Here is a 21005-nt window from a genome sequence, read left to right as displayed (position 1 = left end):
TTTGTCAATCTGGGTGGTGCCAGCTAATCTATCAAGGGCAGGGCTTACAAAATATCTTAAGCACTGATCTTGAGAGCAGTTTAGGGAGGGTCAAAATCTTGTAGTCTCCAACTGCATGACTCCTAAGCCATGGTTTCTAATTCTATGACTAGTTTAGTTTCTTAGTCTGGTCCCCAGGCAAGAGGGGACTCTTATTAAAAAGAGACTCTTATTATCTTTGAATAAGATAAAAAGGGGCTCTTACTATCTTTGTTTTAGACTATAAACTGTAAACCAGGCTTCTCCCAAAGTTGGTTCAGCCTACGCCCAGGTATGGGCAAGGACAGCTTGGGGGCTGAAAACGAAATGGAGTTGTTTGGGGCAGATCTCTTTCACTGTCTCTGTCAAAATTTTGCAATGACAGTTTCAAAAGCTGCCTATCACCCCTTTGAAAATGCCTTGTATGCTCGTGATTAAGTCATAACCTAATTAAGTCTTGTCGGTTTCACCCGTGATGTTATTTTTTGTAAAGTTCAAAAGCCAAAAATCTTAAGTGCTTGGCATGGCTAAAGTCGAGTAACAAAGGATTTCAAAGGATTTTCTTAAAGCATGCTCAGCTTAATTAAAAGTGGATATTCAAGTTATAAGTATATTTTAAAGGTCTTTATGTTTTTCTCTTATTGGATCTTGTTTTTCTGGGAAAACTCTTTTCTTCTCAGTCAACAGAATTACTTTTCTCCATTTTTTTGTCTTACCACTCTTAATGCATGCTACCTGGCCCTGTTCATCCAAGGGCTCCACCCTGAAGCCAGTAATCCAATTAAGAAAATGGCAAATAAGATTGCAGTACATTGAGCTCCATAGAGACAGTGCCGGGGCAAGTGAGAGTCGGATGGGCACTGGGCGACTCTGTGCCTAGCTGAGGAAAAATAACTAAACATGGGCAAAGGAGATCCTAAGAAGCCGAGAGGCAAAATGTCATCATAGGCATTTTTTGTGCAAACTTGTCGGGAAGAGCATAAGAAGCAGCACCCAGATGCTTCAGTCAACTTCTCAGAGTTTTCTAAGTGCTCAGAGAGGTGGAAGACCATATCTGCTAAAAAGAAAGGAAAATTTGAAGATATGGCAAAGGTGGACAAGGCCCGTTATGAAAGAGAAATGAAAACCTATATCCCTCCCAAAGGGGAGACAAAACAGAAGTTCAAGGATCCCAATGCACCTAAGAGGCCTCCTTCAGCCTTCTTCCTGTTCTGCTCTGAGTATTGCCCAAAAATCAAAGGAGAACATCCTGGCCTGTCCATTGGTGATGTTGCAAAGACTCTGGGAGAGATGTGGAATAACACTGCTGCAGATGACAAGCAGTCTTATGAAAAGAAGGCTGCGAAGCTGAAGGAAAAATACGAAAAGGATATTGCTGCATATCGAGCTAAAGGAAAGCCTGATGCAGCAAAATAGAGGGTTGTCAAGGCTGAAAAAAGCAAGAAAAAGGAAGAGGAGGAAGATTAGGAAGATGAAGAGGATGAGGAGGAGGAGAAGGTGAAGAAGATGAAGATGAAGAAGATGATGATGATGAATAAGTTGGTTCTAGCGCAGTTTCTTTCTTGTCTATAAAGCATTTAACCCCCCTGTACACAACTCACCCCTTTTAAAGAAAAAAATTGAAACGTAAGGCTGTGTAAGGTTTGTTTTTAAACTGTACAGTGTCTTTTTTTGTATAGTTAACACACTACCAAATGTGTCTTTAGATAGCCCTGTCCTGGTGGTATTTTAAATAGCCACTAACCTTGCCTGGTACAGTATGGGGGTTGTACATTGGCATGGAAATTTAAAGCAGGTTCTTGTTGGTGCACAGCACAAATTAGTTATATATGGGGATGGTAGTTTTTTCATCTTCGGTTGTCTCTGACGCAGCTCATGCGAAATAATTGTTGTTCTGTTAACTGAATACCACTCTGTAATTGCAAAAAAAAAAAAAAAAATTGCAGCTGTTTAGTTGACATTCTGAATGCTTCTAAGTAAATACAATTATTTTTATTAGTATTGTTGTGCTTTTCATAGGTCTAAAATTTTTCTTCTTGAGGGGAAGCTAGTGTTTTGCTTTTGCCCATTTTGAATCATATGAATTATTACAGCGTTTATCCTTTCATATAGTTAGCTAATAAAAAGCTTTTGTCTACACACCCTGCATACCATAATGGGGTAAAGTTAAGTTGAGATAGTTTTCATCCATAACTGAACATCCAAAATCTTGATCAGTTAAGAAATTTCACATAGCCCACTTACATTTACAAACTGAAAAGTAATCAATCTACTCAAAGCATGGGATTATTAGAATCAAACATTTTTAAAGTCTGTCCTTGAAGGACTAATAGAAAAGTATGTTCTAACATTTATATGAGGACTCTATTCTTTAACTCCCATTACCATGTAATGGCAGTTATATTTTGCAGTTCCTACATTAAAGATGACCTAAGAATGTATCCCCAAAAGCGTGAGCTTAAAATACAAGACTGCCATATTAAATATTTTGTTGACATTAGTCTCAGTGAAGACTATGAAAATGCTGGCTATAGATGTCTTTTCCCATTTATCTAAATATGGACTGCTCAGGAAACGAGACTTTCCATTACAAGAATTTTTAATTAATTGGGCCAGCTTTTAAAATGAAGATGCTACATTCAAAATAGGGTATATTTTCCTATATTATGGTTTGCCCCTTTATAAATCCAAGTAGATAGGAGGAAAGAAGACACTGAAACTTTGCATCTCAGTATGAATTATTCAATTTATTCGAATGATTTTTCTTTACAAAACAAACTCATTCATTAGTCATTATCTGCTTAGCAGTTTAGGGAACAATTTGGGAATTTTGTGGTTTTTGAGATTATCGTTTTCTTAAAGTGTCAGTATTTTAAAATAGCATTCTTGTAATTTTACACGCTTTTGTGATGGAGTGCTGTTTTGTTATATAATTTTGACTTGGATTCTTTCCATTTGCATTTGTTTATGTAATTTCAGGAGGAATACTGAACATCTGAGACCTGGATGATACTAATAAACTAATAATTGCAGAGGTTTAAAAAAAAAAAGAAAGAAACTGGCAAAACAAAATCTTACAAGTACTGAATCTTTTGTCTGTTCATGTTGTTGTATATGTGTTGTGTGTAATGTCTATAAAAAGAGCTCTAATTGATTGGCTTAAAGAAAAATACCCCGGCACCTCCACCAGTTTGGGTGCTGACGAGTTGATGGGTGCAGCACCCCAACATGGCACAAGTATACATATGTAACAAACCTGCACGTTATGCACATGTACCCTAGAACTTAAAGTATAATAAAAAAAAAAAAAAAGAAAAAAGAAAAATAAGTGCCTTAAATCAAATGCTTTTCAGTTCACATGACTTTAAGAAATAAAAATAGTCTTAAGGATTACTGGTAAAATGAAAGTGCCATCAAAATGCAAAAAGGTGGTATAAATCATACAACTTAGATACTAGGTTTGCTAAATGTTTCAAGGTTGTACACTGCCTGCTTTACAGATAAGTAAGGCCTGGGACACATGGAGCTAGATGTTGAAAAGTCAGACTTTATCTGCACTTCTGTCTGGGTCCTAGGATGCACACCTGGTACATAATTAAAATCACTTACCAACCAGGTTTTTTCACCAAAAAGAGAAGTTGTTAAAAGTTAACAGTGCAACATGTATTTGAGATCACCAAACAGTTTTATATGCAAGGCATATAAAAACAGTAAAATGTGGGTTTTTTTTTTTTTCAGTAAAAGATTATAAGAAAGCAGAGAAATGTAAATTTTGCCCTGGGATGAGGGATTATGTTAAATTTGATAAGATAGAGCTAGAGGTTTAAACAAGTTATAGAAAGATTGAAAATATTAATCTTGCAAAATCTGTAAACATTAGACTCAAAAAGGATATTATATGGTATTTTACAGTTTATATTCAAGTTATATTAAGGACTTCAACAGGTGTTCTCAAATGCAGGTTTTTAATATCCTTAAAGATTGTAACATTGGAAGAGAGAAAGAATGTACAGGACTCATAAAGAACTGACACGTTCACAAATATCAAGCAAAACAAGAGTTAACTAAATAGAATGCACTTAGAAAGTTAAAGCAACCTTTTTGACTTTTGCTTGGAATACTGCTGATCCTTGTTTTGATTTTCAGAGTCAAGGAAACTTATTTTGAACTATTTACTACCTTTAATAATTGAATAAGGTATATTCCTGTGAACAAAATTTCAAGCATGTTTGTTTTTCTCTGCCTGGTTCCTCTAGAATTCGGAAACTATCTGTGAGTACTCTTAGCTTATGGCAATATAGTTGTTTGCATCAGTGAGTGCAATAAGAATCCATTTTTCTTTTTCAACAGGACATAATTGGAAAATCTGGTTATTTTACCAAGGCTTTGACTAAAAGGGTGTGTTTCCCTTTAAGGAATCAAGCTTGACATGCAGAGCCAATAAGAGCCCCTTGGAGAAAAGTGGCCTCATACACTGTCTACATAGTCCCCACACAGTGTTCTTAACCTGTGGTCAGTAAAGAATGTCACTTTCTAACAAGTCCAGGAGCTCCAAGTTTATCTTAGGACCTCAAGAGGAGAGGATCACTTAACTCACAGGTATTTGAGGATACAAACCCATGGCTGAGCTTGGCTTTAAAGGTCTTACCTGAGATTCCTTGTGGAACAGAGTTCCATCAAGGTCAATCTAAAAGGCCTATGTAGAAATAACCATTCTTGCTTTGCTGCATTTTATGCAAATAATCAGGCCAAGTATAAGACTAAAGTTTATTCTACAAACAATACACACAGTCTTATCATAATTTGTTTTTACCAAAAATGAGGACTGGAGAGAGAAATTGTGCTCCAAAGCTTACCATACATTTGTCATTAAATCCTAGTCTCATTAATTTTTTTTTTTTTTTTTTTTTTTAGCTTTTTGACTACATTTTAGACTAACACTGCTTATTCCTGTGAATCAAGTGGCAATCTCCTGCGGCTTGGAAGGAACAAAAAGGGATGGGTAATGTAAAAATGTGGATCAATATGCTAGTTCTGGGCAATTATCCTGCAAATTCTGCCAGGTAATGAAAGTGAATAGGGTGCCCATAACCCAGAGGTTTCTTTGTTTGGGAAAATAAAACCAAAGAACTTCATAGACCTCCAAAGGGAAATTCTCCAACTGAGTCTGCTAGGACTTTTTATTGGGTTTAGTGATACATCATACCTTTTAGCTCCTACAATATCAGCCATGGCCCATTTGTAATAAGACTAATTGCTGGATCTGTCCTGAGCAGTTTGCTCAGTTCAATAACACTAAGGAACCGCACTATAGCAGCAATGTTCTCCAACTTATTTTTAAATTCCTGTGACATGGCCACATCATCTGGAGACATCCCTAACCCAGGCTCCTTTTTAGAAAGTGTACTATCTCGGACATGCCGAACAAAGAGATCTATCATTTTCATGCCCTCATATGGAGATTTAACTGAAAGAGAAGATTGGAGAGGGCATGCACATGACAATCCCATCTCAGACCATGAATAGGGAATTCTATAACCAAAGGTCTCTTCTGGTTTGCTGGTACTCCTCTCCTTGCCATTATGATGCAACAAGGATGGAAGGAGCCATAGAAGCACACTACCCATAGACTCTTTAGCCTCAGTAGTAGCATGGAATAGATGGGCTTTAGATGTCCTTACAGCTGAAGTAGGAGGTACCTGTGCACTTTTAAATGAAACATGCTGCTGCTGGATTAACACCTCTATTAAAGTAGAGGAAAATCTACAGGTACTTGAAGATCAAATCAAAATTATTGACAGGCTCAGGGAAAATGCAGGCTTCAGCCTCGGGTGGCTGCAATCCCTCTTTAATGAATTCCAGTCTTCTTTATGGAATTGATTAACCCCTTTATTAAGCACTCTCTTGCTTATATGTCTTGTATTAATATTTGGACCCTGTATACTCAATACTATAGCTCAAATTGTTTCCTTTAGCCTAGAAGCAATCAAACTCCAACTGGTGCTGCTAATGGAACTATGCATGGACATGCCATTCTTCTAAGGACCCTCAAACTGACCCCAGGAGGAGCCCTGGCTGCTGTTCCCCATTTGATGCCCCTTTTCAAGCAGGAAGTAGTCAGAAAGAGTCATTGCCCAAAACCACCTAACAGCAGTTGGGGTGACATCTCCACAGTGGGGAATGTTATAGGAGTTATTAAGAAATCATTTTAGGCAGATAGAGAGAAAAAGGCGTCCTTGGAAAGTTTTTGTTTCTTTTAAAGTAGCTCCAGAAATGTTTTTTGTCTAGCAGGAAGCCCCAGCTCTTAAAGCTGGGCCAGCAAGCTTTGATATGCAAATGATGGCCATTAAAAACTGGGTCAACCCAAACATGACAATTCCCACCATCTTCTTCTTGCCCTTGCCTCCACATGTGCCTGGCAACATGGCCACCCCCCCATATCCCCACGTGTTAGAACATCATGGTGCCCTGCATTTGCATAATAAAAGGCTAGGATGGGAGGGTCATTTTTTTTTGTGGGCTACATGAACAATATGCCTGGTCAAACCAATCTCCTGAGCCCTATGCAAATCAGACACCACCTCCTCCAGCCTCCTCATATAAGCAGCCACTTTCTGCTGCACTTGGGGTTTTTCTTTGTTTGAATGCCCCCTCTGTCTCTGTATAGGGGGAGCTGTTTTCTTCTTCCTTCCTCTTTCTTGCCTATTAAACTCTCTGCTCCTTAAAACCACTCCACGTGTGCCTGTGTCATTTTATCTAAATTGGCATGAGACTAAGGACCCTGGTGTTCCTCCAGTTGTCAGAGTCATATCACTCCAAAGGGGCTGACTTGTGGGGCAACTGAATCTGCTTTGCCACAAAGTCACCCTTGCAAACAAGCTAATATGGGAACCACATGTAACTTAGCCAGACTATATCGTGTAACTTCAAGAAATTGCAGTACATTACCAGCTGTGACATTCCTGAAAATTCAAGGGAGCTCAAAGTTGACAGAGAAGGAGCATTGGACAAGCCCCTCATTCTAAAGTTCACCTTAATAAAAAATTGCCTAAATCCAAAGGTCATCAGCCTAATGGCTAAGATCACTGCAACCATAAACCACAATAACATCTCCAACCAGAAACATCCCAAACTCCTCCCCAATCACAGACATGCTAGCCCCAAGATAAGTCCCCTCTGGCCAGGAAGATGCCAGCCTCAAGATAACCCCCCTCTGGCCAGAAAGATGTCTGTTCCAAGATAACTTCCCCTCCTTCCAGAGACATTTCAACCCTGCCATAAAACTTCTCTCACACAGAAACATTCCAAGATTGTAATAAGCTCCTCACCCTAAAACCAATATATACTCTTAGTCTGTAGAAAAAGCGCTCCCGATTGAAATCAGCCAGAAGCCCCTCTCAGGTTTTATCTAAAGTAAACCTGTATTTAACTGCCAGCCATGATTAATATTTCTTTCCTTTTTCTTTAACTCTTACAAAAGTCACAAGAAGAAATGAAAGGAATAATCAGCAGCCCTATTCAGAAGTTGGTTTCAGGACTTAATTGCTGTAGCTTGGGTTTAACTATCCCCTCCTACTTTAGTCCCACCCTAAGCTGCATTTATAATTTTGTGACTGAGGATGATTTGTTTGTTAATGTACTGCAACATTAACTTTAGACAACTTGTTACTTTGATGTCCTGTTGGCTCAGCAATGCTCAAGATACCAATTGTTTTGACAAAATAAATCTACTAAAATTTGGCTAAAATCAAACCTTGGCATATAGGTGTGACACAACTTTAACAGGAATAATCAATGCATCCATAAATATAAGAAGGAGAAAAACCCTTAGGCAGTAGCCTGCATTAGGACTGTTTGATTCTTGCAGACTTGGGAGCTAGGGAAACATTTTAAAGCATTAAAACATAGTTTCTTATGTGGTCAACCTGTACTAAGTTAAGTTTGAACTTGCTCACTCTATCCTGGATAGGCACTTAGAACCTTATACTCTTTAAATAAGCCAGTCCAATCATGATAACGTGGGATATATCAATATACCCATTAACATTTTTGAAAGCACTCTTTGAAGTTAATTCAAGTAAATACAGCAATTTCACATTTAACATACAGGCAATTTATTCTAAGCTAGGCAAATGGGCCAGGTGCGGTGGCTCACAACTGTAATCCCAGCACTTTGGGAGGTCAGAGTGGGCAGATCACGAGCTCAGGAGATCAAGACCATCATAGCTAACAGGGTAAAACCCCATCTCTACTAAAAATACAAAAATTAGCCAGGCATGGTGGCATGTATCTGTAGTCCCAGGTACTCGGGAGGCTGAGGCAGGAGAATTGCTTGAACCCAGGAGGCAGAGGTTGCAGTGAGCCTAGACCATGCCACTACACTGCAGCCTGGGTGACAGAGTGAGACTCTGTCTCAAAAAAAAAAGGGGGGGGGAGTTTCATTTAATTGGTTTTTTCAATACCTGCCACAAACACATTTGAAATGTTAGAATGGCTGACAATGTCAATGACCAGTTCTCATCACAGGCCTGGTCAGATTCTGATCTTCAATACATGCTAGTGTTGATGTTTTTCAGTCAAGAAGGAGTATGAAAAAAAAAAAGTGGGGAGAGGTAGGATCTGGCAAGATGGTCGAATAGAAACAGCTCCAGTCTGCAGCTCCCAGCCAGACCAATGCAGAAGGCAGGTGATTTCTGCATTTCCAACTGAGGTAACCTGTTCTTCTCATTGGGACTGGTTAGGCAGTGGGTGCAGACCATGAAATGTGAGCAGAAGCAGGGTGAGGCACTGCCTTACCTGGGAAGTGCAAGGAGCAGGGAGCCTCCCTTTCCCAGCCAAGGGAAGCCATGAGGAACTGTGCTATCTGGCACAGATACTACACATTTCCCATGGTTTTTGCAATCTTCAGATCAGGAGATTCCCTCTTGTGCCTACACCATCAGGGCGCTGGGTTTCTAGCACAAAACTTGGTAGCTGTTCAGGCAGACACCAAGCTAGGTACAGGAGGTTTTTTTTTTCGTACCCCAGTGGCACCTAGAACCGCAGCAAGACAGAACCGTTCACTCCACTGGAAAGCGGGCTGAAGTCAGGAAACGAAATGGTGTCTCTCAGCGGGTCCCACTCTCACAGAGTCCTAACATCACAATTAAAAGAACTAGAGAAGCAAGAGCAAACAAATTCAAAAGCTAGCAGAAGATAAGAAATAACTAAGATCACAGCAGAACTGAAGGAGATAGAGACACGAAAAACACTTCAAAAAAATCAGTAAACCCAGGAATTCGTTTCTTGAAAAGATTAACAAAATAGACCGCTAGCCAGACTAATGAAGAAGAAAAGAGGGAAGAATAAAATGGACACAATACAAATTTTTAAAGGGGATATCACCATTGATCACACAGAAATAGAAACTACAATCAGAGAATACTATAAATATCTCTATGCAAATAAATGAGAAAATCTAGAAGAAGTGGATAAATTCCTATACACATACACCCTCCCAAGACTAAACCAGGTAGAAGTCATATCCCTGAATAGACCAATAACAAGTTCTGAAACTGAGGCAGTAATTAATAGCCTACCAACCAAAAAAAGCCGAGGACTAGAAGGATTCACACAAAGAGAAGCTGGTGTTATTCCTTCTGGAACTATTCCAAACAACAGAAAAAGAGGGACTCCTCCCTAACTCATTTTATGAGGCCAGCATCATCCTGATATCAAATCCTGGCAGAGACACAACAACAACAACAAAAATTTCAGGCCAATATCCCTGATGAACATCGATGCGAAAATCCTCAATAAAATACTGGCAGACCAAATCCAGCAGCATATCAAAACATTTATCCACCACGATCAAGTCGGCTATATCTCTGGGATGCAAATTTGGTTCAACATACGCAAATCAATAAATGTAATCCATCACATAAACAGAAGTAATGACAAAAAACACATGATTATCTCAATATATACAGAAAAGGCCTTTGGTAAAATTCAACATCCCTTCATGCTAAAAACTCTCAACTAGGTATTCATGGAACATATCTCAAAATAATAAGAGCTATTTATGACAAACCCATAGCCAATATCATACTGAATGGGCAAAAGCTGAAAGCATTCCCTTTGAAAACTGGCCGAAGACAAGGATGCCCTCTCTCACCACTCCTATTCAACACAGTATTGGAAGTTCTGGCCAAGGAAATCAGGCAAGAAAAAAATAAAGGGTATTCAAATAGGAAGAGAGGAAGTCACATTGTCTCTGTTTGCAGATGATATTATTATATATTTAGAAAACCCCATCGTCTCAGCCCAAAAACTCCTTAAGCTGATAAGCAACTTCAGCAAAGTCTGAGGATACAAAATCAATGTGCAAAAATCATAAGCATTCCTAAACAGCAATAATAGACAAGCAGAGAGCCAAATCATCAGTGAACTCCCATTTAAAATTGCTACAGAGAAATACAATACCTATGAATACAACTTACAAGGGACATAAAGGACCTCTTCGAGGAGAACTACAAACCACTCCTCAAGGAAGTAAGAGAGGAAACAGACAAATGGAAAAACATTTCATGCTCATGGATAGGAAGACTCAATATCATGAAAGTGGCCATACTGCCCAAAGTAATTTATAAATTCAATGCTATTCCCACCAAGCTACCAGTGACTTCCTTCACAGAACTAGAAAAAACTACTTTAAATTTCATATGGAAGCAAATAAAAGCTCATATAGCCAAGACAATTCTAACCGAAAAGAACAAAGCTGGAGGCAGCACTCTATCTGACTTCAAACTATACTACAAGCATACAGTAACCAAAACAGCATGATACTGGTACCAAAACAGACATATAGACCAATGGAACAGAACAGAGGCCTTAGAAATAACACCACCATCTACAACCATCTGATTTTTGACAAATCTGACAAAAACAAGCAATGGAGAAATGATTCCCTATTTAATAAATGGTGCTGGGAAAACTGGCTAGCCACATGCAGAAAAGATAATCTGGACCCCTTCCTTACACTTTATACAAAAATTAACTCAAGATGGATTAAAGACTTAAACATGGCCATGCGTGGAGGCTCACGCCTGTAATCCCAGCACTTTGGGAGGCCGATGTGGGCAGATCACCTGAGGTCGGGAGTTCAAGACCAGCCTGACCAACATGGAGAAACCCTGTCTCTACTAAAAATACAGAATTAGCCCAGCATGGTGGCAGATGCCTGAAATCCCAGCTACTTGGGAGACTGAGGTAGGAGAATCCCTTGAACCCACGAGGCGGAGGTTACAGGGAGCCGACATGGCACCACTGCACTCCAGCCTGGGCAACAGGAGCGAAACTCCATCTCAAAAAAAAAAAAAAAAAGAAAAGGAAAGAAAGACTTAAATGTAAGACCTAAAACCATAAAAACAATAGAAGAAAACCTAGGCAATAATAGGACATAGGCATGGGCAAAGACTTCATGACTAAAACACCAGAAGCAATGTCAACAAAAGCGAAAATTGACAAATGGGATCCAATTAAACCAAAGAGCTTCCACTCAGCACAAGAAACTAGCATCAGAGTGAAGAGGTAACCTGCAGAATGGGAGAAAAATATTTGCAATCTATCCAGCTGACTAAGGTCTAATATCCAGAATCTACAAGGAACTTAAACAAATTTACAAGAAAAAACCAACAACCCCATCAAAAAGTGGGCAAAAGATATGAACAGACACTTTTCAAAAGAAGACATTTATGCAGCCAACAAACATATGAAAAAAAGCTCATCAGCACTGGTCATTAGAGAAATGCAAATCAAAACCACAACGAGATACCATCTCACGCCAGTTAGAATGGCAATCATTAAAAAGTCTGGAGACAACAGATGCTGGTAAGGATGCAGAGAAATAGGAACACTTTTACACTGTTGGTGGGAGTGTAAACTAGTTCAACCACTGTGGAAGACTTTGTGGTGATTCCTCAAGGATCTAGAACCCAAAATATCATTTGACCCAGCAATCCCATTACTAAGTATATTCCCAAAAGATTATAAATCATTCTACTATAAAGACACACACACACATGTATGTTTACTGCAGCACTATTTACAATAGCAAAGACTTGGAACCAACCAAATGTCCATCAATGATAGACTGGATAAAGAAAACATGGCACATATACACCATGGAATACTATGCAGCCATAAGAAAAAGAATGAGTTCATGTCCTTTGCAGGGACATGGATGAAGCTGGAAACCATCATCCTTAGCAAACTAACACAGGAACAGAAAACTAAACACTGCATATTCTCACTCATAAGTAAGAGTTGAACAATAAGAACACATGGGCACAGGGAGGGGAACATCACACACCAGGGCCTGTCAGGGGGTGGGGGTAAAGGGGACAGAGAGCATTAGGACAAATATCTAATGCATGCAGTGATTAAAACCTAGATGACAGGTTGATAGGTGCAGCAAACCACCACGGCACATGTATACCTATGTAACAAACCTGCACATTCAGCACAAGTATCTGAGAACTTAAAGTAAAATTGAAAAAAAAAAAAAAAGGAGTATGAACAGGAAGGATTATGCAGCAGGCTTTAACTTAATGCAGATTCATATTGCTCTGTTAAAGCTGCATCAAAATGTAAAGTGGCTTATACATGTAGACTTTGTAAATCTAAGGATAACAAACAGAAATAGTTGAGATTACACAGGTTGTAAATATGTACTAAGCTGCACAAGGTGTGCATTCTATATACTGCAGTTTTAGTATATTTTATTTACATAGGTTTCCATTGTATTTATAGTCTCTTATGCTCAATTTGGCCAAACGTGACTGCCCACCACTAAAAATGCCTCTCCCACTTGGAGTTCTGTACTGATTTTGTGGCCAGAAATGAATCTTTACAGTGGTATAAGAAGTTGGCAAAAATTTCTTAAAGTGCAATCGATTTTCAGGTGTATTGCGCCTTGTTCTAAAACTTACAAATAGGTGCACTTGACAGTATTGAGGTCATTTGTTATGGTGCTATTTCATTTAGTATAGGTTTAGTCTCCTGTACATTTTACCTATAACGTTTTACAAAGTTCTTATTTTACTGCACATTCAGAGACTTTTACATGTATGTCTTGTATGCATATCCTCAAACCTCCAATCTTATTTTGTCTCTCGGAGATTGTTGAATGCAGCTTGTCAAGAAGTAGATTCTAAAATTTAATTTGGGAGCATGGAATAATAGTTGAGAAGAAAACTATCTGCACACAACAGATTTTAGATATTTTGCTGCTAGTTGTGTAATATTTATTAAACATTTTTGACAAATATTTATTGTTATAAGCTTAAAAACGATTCTTTGAAAGGTTAAAGAAACTTGACCAAAAGACAGTACAAAAAACACTGGCACTTGAATGTTGCATGTCACCATATGAGAAATAATGTATTTCGGGGTAGTGTGAGCTTCTAATGTTAAGTCTTATTAAACTTGGGTCAAATTAAGCAGATTCAGCATTGGCAATATAGCTATAATTTTCTGACAAAATTTAAGACAAAATTGTCAACTTGAAATTAAAATATGCCAAGGTTTTGATATACTTGTCATAAGACATTAATGAAACACTTCTAAACACTGATATGAAGTGCCCACATCCACAAAGGTTCTCTGAGTTTTGTTTAGTTTTGTGTTTTGTTTGGTTTGGTTTTCAGTGATAATCTGGCATATTTGCAATCCTCAAATGTGGTTATTTTTGTGTATTGCCATCATCAATGACTTTTACGTTCAGTTTTATCAGCCAGCAATATTTTCAGTAAATAAAGAATGGAATTGCTGAATGTAATCATTGAACCTCTAGTCACTGTAAGTTTAGTAATTGCTTACTGTATTAGTTTTAGATGCTAGCAGTGCATATGCTATGTTTATTCTGATTTTACTAAAATAATAAGTTGAACAACAACAAAAGGAACAAACTAGGCTCTCTCTGAGGTTGTTTAGGATAAATGGGAGATTCATTTGACTTACATAAAGGAAAGAAGGGAAGAGGATTAAAGGGAAAAATAGTGCTCCACCAAAGCAGAAGTACTTTAGAAAGGAAAGCAAAGAAAAAATCACAATTCTGAGGATTAAAAGGTGAGGAAACCAGCCCGTTGGAGGCACAAATATTCCTGTTCCAAGATGGTTGTCTAAATGCAGCCAGGAGGAACATCTCCCACTTACAGGCCGGGACATTGGGAAGACTGGTGCACTCCTAGCAGATCTTCAGAGGGAAAGCATTGAGAGTAGATGAAGGGAAGACAAAGAAGAAGACAAAAAGGGGAGGAAGCTGAATGCAGCCGGGAGGAACATCTCCCACTGACAGGCCAGGATATTGGGAAGACTGGTACACTCCTAGCAGATCTTCAGAGGGAAAGCATTGAGAGTGGATGAAGGGAAGACAAAGAGGAAGAAAAAACAGGGAGGAAGCTGGGAACCCTGCACCAAGCTACGGTGCACCAGGATTAATTCCTGGCCCCAAACAACTCCTGCAGAGGGGATGAGTTGAACAGGCAAGGAGCAACCTGCTCTCACCACAGCCCTCTGGAATTCCAGCAGGAGGACACCCCTTGACCACCACAGAAACTTGGGCTGGCAGGGAAAGCTGCTTAGGGAAGTGGTAGAGGCAGAACTCCAGCCAGTATGGAGCCTAGAGGATTCGATGTGAGAGTCTCTGTAATGGAGCATGGTCAGGGACACCCATCCACTTAGGCTTGACTTGCTCCCATAGATTTTAGCCCTAGGGGAACTGTTGGGCCTGAACTCTGAAGGGCAGTCTTGCCCATGAGATGGGGCTAGTCCGACCAGAGCACTCCTTGGTCTGCTAGCCTCTCCTAGGGCCCCAGCTTAGCCACACCTGCTTGCAGTGCAGCCCCCAGGTACCTCCTGGGGTGCCACATCATTAGCTCCAGCACTGGCAGACCACACCTGACAGCAGAGTGCTCCAGCAGAGCAGCCCCAGTGGACACACCAGCCGACCTGTACCATTCCTCAACTGCAGAGTCTCCCACATACCACTTTGCCTCCAGATATTTGCCCATCCCCATCACCCAATCACTTTGCCAGCACATGTGTGCATGAGCCGATCTAGTCTTTCCTTTCCTTTCCTTCCCCACCAGTGCATGTGTGTGCATGCACCTTGCCATGCCACTGCTGTTGGTGTGAGTGCACTTCACCCACTCCCACCCCTGCACCGCCACTGTCATGGGAGCATTGGTGGGCATGGAGCCCATCAGCCCCACCCCCACCAGTGCCCTGCCCCTGCACTGAGGCTGCCAAGACAAAACTAGGCACAGAAAACAGCTAACCCACCTCCAGCCCTGAGCAGCCACCAGTGCCAGCGTGAATGCATACAGAAGGTGCACACAGTCCTGCAACCACCAGCACCTCACCCCCATGTTAATACCACCACTGTCACGAATACTTGCACAGTCCCCAGCAGGGGCCCCTGCCCATGAGCCATACTGCCACCACTGTGGCTGCAAAAGCCTACATGGAGGCTAGCACCCCTGTGCCTGCTACCACCTTGCCACTGCCAACAAGCAAGAAACCTGCTGTGTTGCTACTGCCACTGCTGCCAGCATATGCAAACAAGGACGATCCCACTGCCACTACCCTGCAAAATGCTTTGGCTGGTACCAACCATTGGAGTGTTGTGACCAGCATCTGGGAACACCTCAGCCCCTCCAGCAGAGAAGGTTCCTTACCTCAAGGAGCCAGAGGTCAAATCTGGAGCCTGCTACCACTTCCCCAGAGACAGAGCATACAGTCCAGGAGTCCCAAGTTTTCCTTGGCACCCTAAAATCTTCAAGTAATGAAGCCAGTCAACTGAACACACTGTGTACTACAATCAAATCCCCAAGGTGATCAAACAGGATAAAAGAAAAAAATCCACAAGACAGCAACCTTAAAGACTGAAGAAACATCAGTCCACAAAGTTGAGAAAGAACCAGCACAAGAACTCTGAAGATTCAAAAAGCCAAAGTGCCAAAGTGCCTTATTTCCTCCAAATGACTATACTAGTTCTGCAGCAAAGGGTTTTTAACCAGGTTGAGATGGCTGAAATGACAAAAATAGAATTCAGAATATAGATAGGAATGGAGATCATCAAGATTTAGAAGAACATTGAAACACAATCCAAAGAAGCTAAGAATCACAATAAAATAATACAGGAGCTGATAGACAAAATAGCCAGTATAGAAAAGAACATAACCCAACCTAATATTGCTGAAAAACATACTACAGGAATTTCATAATGCAATTGCAAGTATTAACAGTAGAATAGGCTAAGGAGTGGAAAAAATCTCAGTGCTTAAGACTGGCTTTCTGAAACAAGACAGACAAGAATAATAATAATAATAAAAAGGAATGAACAAAATATTTGAGAAATACGGGATTATGTAAAAAGACCAAATCTACAACTAATTTGTGTCCCTGAAAGAGATAGGGAGAATGGAATCAACCTGGAAAACATTATTTTAGCATATGATCCATAAAAATTTCTCCAATCTAACTAGATATTCCAACCTCCAAATTCAAGAAATGCAGAGAACCCTCACAAAATACTTCACCAGATCATCCACAAGACACATAATCATCAGATTCTACAAGGTTGAAATGAAAAAAAAACAGGTTAAAGGCACCTAGAAAGAAAAGACCGGTCATCTACAAAGGGAAGTCCATCAGACTAACAGTGGACCTCTGAGGTGAAATCCTAAAAGCCAGAAGAGATTGTGGGCCTATATTCAACATTCTTAAAAACAAGAAATTCCAACCAAGAACTGCATATCCAGCTAAGTTAAGCTTCATAAACGAAGGAGAAATAAGATCCTTTTCAGACAAGCAAATGCTAAAGAAATTTGTTACCACCAGACCTACCTTACAAGAACTACTAAAAGAAGTACTAAATATGGAAAGGAAAGACCATTACCAGCCACTACAAAAAAACACTTAAGTACACAGACCTGTGACATGATAAAGCAATCACACAAATAAGTCTGCAAAATAAAGAGCTAACAACATGATGACAGAATCAAATCCACACATACCAATGCTAACCTTGAATGTAAATAAGCTAAACACCCCAAATGAAAGGCACAGAGTAGCAAGTTGGATAAAGAAGCAAGACCCAAAACTATGTTATCTTCAAGAGACACAACTCACATGCAATGACACCCACAGGCTCAAAATAAACGGAAAAAGAGAAATCTACCAAGCAAATGAAGAACAGAAAAAAAAAAAGCAGAGGTTGCAATCCTGATTTCAGACAGACTTTAAACCAACAAGGATCAATAAAGACAAAGATCTAACTATCCAAAATATGTATGCACCCAACAAAGGAGCACCCAGATTCATAAAGCAAGTTCTTAGAGACCTTCAAATAAATGTAGACTCCCACACAATAATGGTTGGATACACCAACACCCTAGTGACAGTACTAGACAGTATACATCAAGGCAGAAAATTAACAAAGATATGCAGGACCTGAACTCAACACTAGACCAAATGGACCTGACAGACATCTACAGAACTGTCCACCCCAAAACAACAGGATATACATTCTTCTCATGCCACATGGCACATACTCTAATATTGACCACACACTCAAACATAAAACAATCAGCAAATGTAAAATAACTAAAATCATTTTGACCACTCTCTTGGACCACAGCATAATAAAAGTAGAAATCAAGACTAAGAAAATTGCTCAAAACCATACAATTATATAGAAATTAAACAGTCTGCTTCTGAATGACTTTTGGGTAAATAATAAAATTAAGGCAGAAATAAAGTTCTTGAAACTAATGAGAACAAAAATACAACATAGTGGAATCTCTGGGTCACAGCTAAGGCAGTGTTAAGAGGAAAATCTATAGCACTAACACTCACATCATAAAGTTAGAAAATCTTAAATTGACAACCTAACATCCCAAGAAGAAAAGCTAGAGAAGCAAGAACAAACTGAACCCAACGGTAGTGGAAAACAAGAAATAACCAAAATCAGAGCTGAACTGAAGATTGAGACACAAAAATCCATTAAAAATTTTAACAAAGCCAGGAATTTGTTATTTGAAAAAAAAAACAGGAATATAAATACACTGCTAGCTAGACTAATAAAGAAGAGAGAAGATGCAAATAGAATTAGAAATGAAAAAGGGGATGTTACCACTAATCAGGATTGAATCAGTAATAAATAGCCTACAAATCAGAAAAAAAGCCCAGGAGCAGATGGACTCATAACAAATTCTACCAGATGTAAAAAGATGAGCAGATACAATTCCTACTGACACCATTCCAAAAACTTGAGGAGAAGGGACTTTTCCCCACCTCATTCTTTGAGACCAGCATCATCCTGATACCAAAACCTGGCAAAGACACAACAGAAAAGACAACCTCAGGCCAATACCCTTAATGAACATTGATGCAAACATCCAACAAAATACTAGCAAATCAAATCCAGCAGCACACCAAAAAACTAATCTACCATGATCAAGTATGCTTTATCCCTGGGATGCAGTTGCTTCAACATATACTCATCAATAAATGTGATTCATCACATAAACAGAACTAAAAACACAAACCACATGATTATCTCAGTAGATGTGGAAAATGCTTTTAACAAAATTCAACGTCCTTCATGTTAAAAACTCTCAATAAACTACATATTGAAGGAACATACCTCAAAATAATAAGTCATTTATGACAAACCCACAGCCAACATCATACTAAATGGGCAAAAGCTGGACGCATTCCGCCTTGAAAACCAGAACAAGACAAGGATGCCCTCTCTCACCACTCCTATTCAACATAATATTGGAAGTCCTAGCAACAGCAATTAGGCAAGAGAAAAAAATGAAAGGCATCCAAATAGGAAGACGGCAAGTTGAACTATCCCTGTTTGCAGATGAAATGATTCTACATATAGAAAACCTCATAGTCTCAGCCCAAAAGCTCCTTAACCTGACAAATAACTTCAACAAGTTTCAGGATACAAAATCAATGTACAAAAATGACTAGCATTCCTATACACCAACAAAAGCCAAGTGGAGAGCCAAATTAAGAATGCTATCCCACTCACAACTGCCACAAAAAGAGTAAAATACCTAGGAATACAGCTAACCAGGGAGGTGAAAGATCTCTACAATGAGAATTACAAACACTACTCAAAGAAATCAGAGATGACACAAATAAAAAGAAACACATTTCATGCTCATGGATAGGAATCATCAATATCATTAAAATGACCACACTACCCAAAGCAATTTGTACATTCCATGCCATTTCTATAAATCTGCCATTGACATTCTTCACAAAACTAGAGAAAACTATTTTAAAGTTCATACAGACCAAAAAAGAGCACGAACAACCAAGGCAATCCTAAGCAAAAAGAACAAAAGTGGAGGCAACACATTAGCTGACTTCAAACTATACAATAGGGCTACAGTAACAAAAACAACATGGTACTGGTACAAAAACAGACACATAGACACATAGACCAATGAAACAGGATAGATAGTCCAGAAATAAGGCTGCACACCCACAACCATCTGATCTTTGACAAAGCTGACAGAAACAATCAATGGGGACAGGACTCCTCATTCAATAAATGGTGCTGGGATAACTGGCTAGCCAGATGCAGAAGACTGAAGCTGGTTCCCTTCCTTACATCATATACAAAAATCAACTCAAGATGGATTAATAAATGTAAAATCCAAAACTATAAAAACCCTCAAAAACAACCTAGGCAATACCAATCTGAACATAGCAACTGGCAAAGATTTCATGATAAAGACACCAAAAGTAATTGCAACAAAAGCAAAAATTGGCAAATGGAATCTAATTAAACTAAAGAGCTTCTTCACAGTAAAAGAAACTATCAACAGAGTAAGCAGACGGCCTACACAATGGGAGAAAATATTTGCAAACTGTGCATCTGACAAATGTCTAATATCTAGCATCTATAAATAACTTAAACATATTTATAAGAAAAAAACAGGCAACCCCATTAAAAAGTGCACAAAGGGGCTGACTCCATTTTCGGACTCAGCTCACCTACACCCAGGTGAAATAAACAGCCTTGTTTGCTCACATACATACACACACACACACACACAACCACACAAAGTGCACAAAGGATATGAACAGACCCCTTTCAAAAGACATACATGCAGCCAACAAGCATACGAAAAAGCTCAGTATCACTGATTATAAGCAAAATGAAAATCAAAACCACAATGAGATATTATCTCACACCAGTCAGAATGGCTATTACTAAAAAGTAAAAAAATAACAGATGCTGGTGAGGTTGTAGAGAAAAGGAAACACTTATACAATGTTGGCAGGAGTGCAAGTTTGTTCAACCATTGTGGAAAGCAGTGTGGCAGTTCCTTAAAGAACTAAAAACAGGACCACCATTCAACCCAGCAATCTCATTTCTGGGTATATACCACCCAAAATATAAATCATTGTATCATAAAGATACATATATGTGTATGTTCAATGCAGTAATATTTACAATAGCAAAGACATGGAATCAACCTAAACGCCCATCAATGGTAGACCGGATGAAGAAAATGTGGTACATATACACCATGAAATACTATGCTGCCATAAAAAAGAATGAGATCATGTCCTTTGCAATTAATGATAATTGGGGCTGAATGCCATCATCCTTAGCAAACTAATGCAGGAACAGAAAACTGAATACCACATGTTCTCACGTACGAGTGGGAGCTAAACGATGAACATACATGGACACAAAGGGAAAAAAACAGACACAGGCATCTCCTTGAGGGTGGAGGTTGGAAGGAGGGAGAGGATCAGAAAAATATGACTATTAGGTACTAGGCTTAGTACCTGGGTGACAAAATAATCTGTACAACAAACTCCCGTGACATGAGTTTACCTATATGAGAAACCTGCACATGTACCTCTGAATCTAAAATAAAAGTGTAAGAAAAAAAATACAAATCAATGAG

The 21005-nt window shown here is 39.2% G+C and overlaps 2 pseudogenes; one reads left to right on the top strand and one right to left on the bottom strand.

Moving 5' to 3' along the window:
- Positions 1 to 903: 903 nt before the first annotated feature.
- LOC139360888 (E3 ubiquitin-protein ligase makorin-1 pseudogene) overlaps positions 904 to 21005 on the bottom strand; it is a 29012-nt pseudogene continuing 8910 nt past the window's right edge.
- On the top strand, positions 919 to 2017 carry LOC105496966 (high mobility group protein B1-like; annotated as a pseudogene).

Source organism: Macaca nemestrina, chromosome X (genome assembly GCF_043159975.1).
Source record: "Macaca nemestrina isolate mMacNem1 chromosome X, mMacNem.hap1, whole genome shotgun sequence".
Lineage (NCBI taxonomy): Eukaryota > Metazoa > Chordata > Mammalia > Primates > Cercopithecidae > Macaca > Macaca nemestrina.
This window is presented reverse-complemented; position numbering and strand designations above follow the sequence as displayed.